Here is a 4,148-nt window from a genome sequence, read left to right on the forward strand (position 1 = left end):
ACCTTTCAAAGGTGGGACTGAGATTGGAAAAAGCTCTGTTATTAGCAAGTGGAATGCCATTCTTTTTCACAGGCCAATACACAGAGCACAACCCTGACAACTGGGAACAGTGAGCCAGGAGCTGTGTATAGGCTGTCAGAGACAAAGTTCTCGGACAACCACAGAACAACAAATACAAGAGAGGGGCACAGAGTGGCAGTCCTGTTCCCATTTTAATTGAGGAACGGTTTAAATGTCAAACTCTTCTTCAGTTAATTTCCTCCTGCAGTAAAACCAACCAATGAGTTTGGCCTGTGGCTGATGGGTATTTATCAGGTACATGATAGCATCAGTTCTGCCTGCTACTGTTTTCATGATGGGTAGTGTTTTTGTAATGATTTGTTCCAACTCAAATAATTATGACCTTTGATTTAATGTTCATTTCACCATTCTTCAGCCTCCACAGAAGATATTCAGTGGTGTCTCCGCCAATCCCAAAATTCAATGCATGAAGTGATGAGAAAGAGCGCTCGCCATATCTCATACTGCTGAAGCAACTGCACCATGGGGTTTTTTCTCTTTGCAGTCCAAGACAGATCTTTTATGCTGCAACATCTGTCTGTCATCTCACTGAATATCCTCAGCAGCATGATAATCAGAGGGCTGGAGCACCACCCCTATGAGGACAGAATGAGAGAGCTGGGCTCTTCAGCCTGGAGAAGAGAAGGCTCCAAGGAGACCTTATAGCAGCCTTCCAGTACCTGAAGGGGGCAAACAGGAAAGATGGGGAGGGACTTTTAGAAAGGCAGGTGGGGACAGGATGAGGGGAAATTGTAAAGTGGAAGAGAACAGATTTCGACTAGATATCAGAAAGAAATTCTCTACTGTGAGGGTGGTGAGACATTGAGACAGGTTTCCCAGTGAGGTGAATGCCCCCTCCCTGGAAGCATTTGGGGCCAAGTTGAATGGGTCTGTGAGCATCCTGGTCCAGAGGGAAGTTTCCCTATCTACATCAGGGGGATTGGAACAAGATGATCTTCAAGATCCCCTCTAACCCAAACCATTCTATGATTCTGTGTGGAACTGCTGCTGGATTCTAGTCTCCTTGGCCCACACTATTAGGCAGCTCTAACTCGATGGCTCACTTGAAAAGCTGTTATAAGTGGAAAAGTTGTTGCTGACATAGTTAGAGAGGAAAATAATGTAGTTCTCTTGCCAGAGTAGATAAGTCTTCCCCTGCAATGACATGAGCTATTTAAGCAAAGGTCTCTCTTACTGTTAAAAGCTGGGTATATGGAGAGTTTGTCGAGATAATTATCCCCATTAGAGACTAATATTTTCATGCCTTTTCCTGTCATGTGGGCAAAATTTCACAGAGTTCAGCTGATATTTATGGGAAGATATCTCTCATGTAATCTTACCTCGGTTTTCTGCAGTAAGGAATGATACTGTACCTCTGCAAAACCCAAACAGGAAGAAGTGCCCTGGCAGGGATTCAAAACAGCTTTTAATTCGCTGCATGGCAGTGGTCAGGAAAAAAGAGTTCCTGCAAACACCTCTAATTAATGACAAAAGCAGAAACAACCAGCAAAAAACAGTCTGAAAATGTCTAATTAGGCAAAAGCAATGGCCCAATATCTCTTCAAAGAATATGGTTCAAGTCCACCTATTTCCCTTTGACTCTTAACTTGTCTACTGTCCTACTAATCTCCTACTAGTTAAGAGTCCTACTAATCTACTATTTGGGCCCTACTAGTCTCTCAGCTGCAGATATGCTAACAAACAACTGAGCAACAGCAAACTGTGGAGACAGTAAAAGATAGTTGTGATTGACTGACAATATCTTATGACTATGGATTTGCAAATGCATGTATTTTATCTAGTAATGAGGAATGTATCTCAGTGATTAGACTGAAGTATGACATATGGGATTATTTGTTTTCGTTGACACAGATTTAGGCTAAATGGGTTTCAGGAGAATTATTTCTCTGTACTTTGGTTTCCCAACAACACAGTTGCTTGTAATAAATCTGCCTTCTGATTTTCAGGATGGAGTAGCTTGTTACATGTACCTCTAAAAAATTTAGCGTGGGAAAGAATCATAGTCATAGAATCACAGAATGGTTTGGGTCGGAAGGGATCTTAAAGCCCACCCAGCCCCAACCCCTGCCATGGGTTGGTTGTCCCCCACCAGCTCAGTCTGCCCAGGGCCCTCCAGCCTGGCCTTGAGCACCTCCAGGAATGGGGCACCACAGCTCTCTGGGCAGCTGTGCCAGGGCCTCACTGCTCTCTGTGTAAAGAAAGTGTGATTTCAGCCTAGAACTGAAGACAGTAAGCTTAAATCAGTCTCCTAAATAGCCACAGAGAACATGAAAGTATATATATGGATTTGATGATAATATTTTTTTCACCTCTTTCCTTGTTGGATACAGTCCTCCTCATGGGAAAGACATTAGAAAGGTGCACAGAGAACACATGAACAGTTTCCCAGCAGAGGAAACTCACAAGCAAAGAATGAATAAGGTAGTCTCCGTGCTTTCAGCCAGCACTGATGTAATGACCTTATCATATAACGCACAACAGTGAATTAATTCCCCTCTTTGCCTGTTAAAGACATTTGTTCTCTCTCAAGTTCCTTGTCAAAACCTACGAACTAGGCCAAAAAAAAAAAAAAAAAATCCTAAAAAAACCCACAAAAGTTGTCAGTCTCAGTCACCATCCCATCTCCTTTTATTAATAGAACCTTGACATGGGAGAGTTTTCTGGCCAAGCATTTTTCACACCCAAATAGGCTCAAATAAAAAATTATTGCCAACACAATGATTTAAATGTAAGATGTAACACTACAGCACTTGCCTAACTTGATTTTTTAATGTCAACTCCAATGTGTCTGACACATGTGAGGCATAAATGAATATCCATATTTCTTAGGAATTAAAGGTTCCCTGACAGCTCACGGTATGGAGCATACGGCACTCCCGATGGGTCGTTACTGAGGACTGGCATTATTTTCACCTCCTTCATTCTTCCCCAGCCAGCTTCACAAATGGGAGCCAGAAGAATCTCCCCTCTAACCTCAAGGGCAAATGTCTCAAAATATTTGATATAAACCAGCCTATGTTATATTTGCTAATTGCATTTGTCAATCTCCCTTGCCAAAATTTCCTCAAGTAACAGAACCTTTGGCAACAAACGTGGAGATCTATGTATTTTGGTACAGAGAATGCTTTTTACTGTGCGTGAGCTAGGGGCTATAAAAGAGGAATGACTCCTTGTTTCATACAGTTGGTTTGCAGAACTGCCTCAACCCATGCAGTGTCAGAATTGGCACCTTTTCCATTTTAAAATAACTTTTTCTGATGCACTTCTACTTGGTTTCTTTCTCTGCCTCCTAATCTCTTTGTTCAGTACTTCCTCACAACACCAACTCATCACTCCATTCATCTGCATCAATCTGTCTGCTGCTTGCAGACTTTGCTGGGTCTGCCTCATCAAGTGCAGCACTAAATTCATATTTTTTTTTCAAATCAGTAACTGCCTTCAGCTTCACGCTGTCATTTTTGCTTCTGTTGATGTCTATTAGATTTTGGTCTACAGTTTCCTAAGTCTGTGCTGGGTCTTTTGAGTCATGTAAACTCCAGTTCTGCCATTGATTTACAGTCCCATCTTGTTTGAATTTGTTGAAATTATGTTTCAACATATGAAATTTGCTGTTCAACATGGAAAAAGTGACATACGTAGCACCTGTAGATGTGCATTCAGATATCAAGCGCAGAATGTATCTTCTCTAATTCTTTAGGCTGTGATTAATTTAAAATTAAACTAGTAGCTGAATATGCCTGCATATATTTGTCTACATGTGAAGCAGTTTCAGAGTTCCCATTATAGCAGCGCAGACTGACTAATTCATTTGTTCTCATGTAAACCTCTAGTGCTCTTTGAGATGCCCTAAAGCGTTCTATGTGGCTTCCAGACACGTGTTCCAAGTCCCTTGTCAATATAGGAAGTAGAGTCTAGAGCAATTCAATTTATCCTAAGTCTGGCAAAAGCCGTCGGGTCAGCCGAATTGCTTTTCAGGCTCCAGTGCAATGATTAAATTTTCATTGACTAAAGCAGGAGCTCAGGCACTTAACTCACATGTAGGCACCTACACATGGGCATCTGAATTT

At 41.7% G+C, this 4,148-nt stretch overlaps 1 pseudogene; it reads right to left on the reverse strand.

The window, feature by feature from the left end:
• Positions 1 to 228: 228 nt before the first annotated feature.
• Positions 229 to 3,003, reverse strand: LOC122175059 (annotated as a pseudogene).
• Positions 3,004 to 4,148: the final 1,145 nt, after the last annotated feature.

This window comes from Lagopus leucura, unplaced genomic scaffold (assembly GCF_019238085.1).
Source record: "Lagopus leucura isolate 7727_CA_CO unplaced genomic scaffold, USGS_WTPT01 Super-Scaffold_702, whole genome shotgun sequence".
Taxonomy (NCBI): Eukaryota; Metazoa; Chordata; class Aves; order Galliformes; family Phasianidae; genus Lagopus; species Lagopus leucura.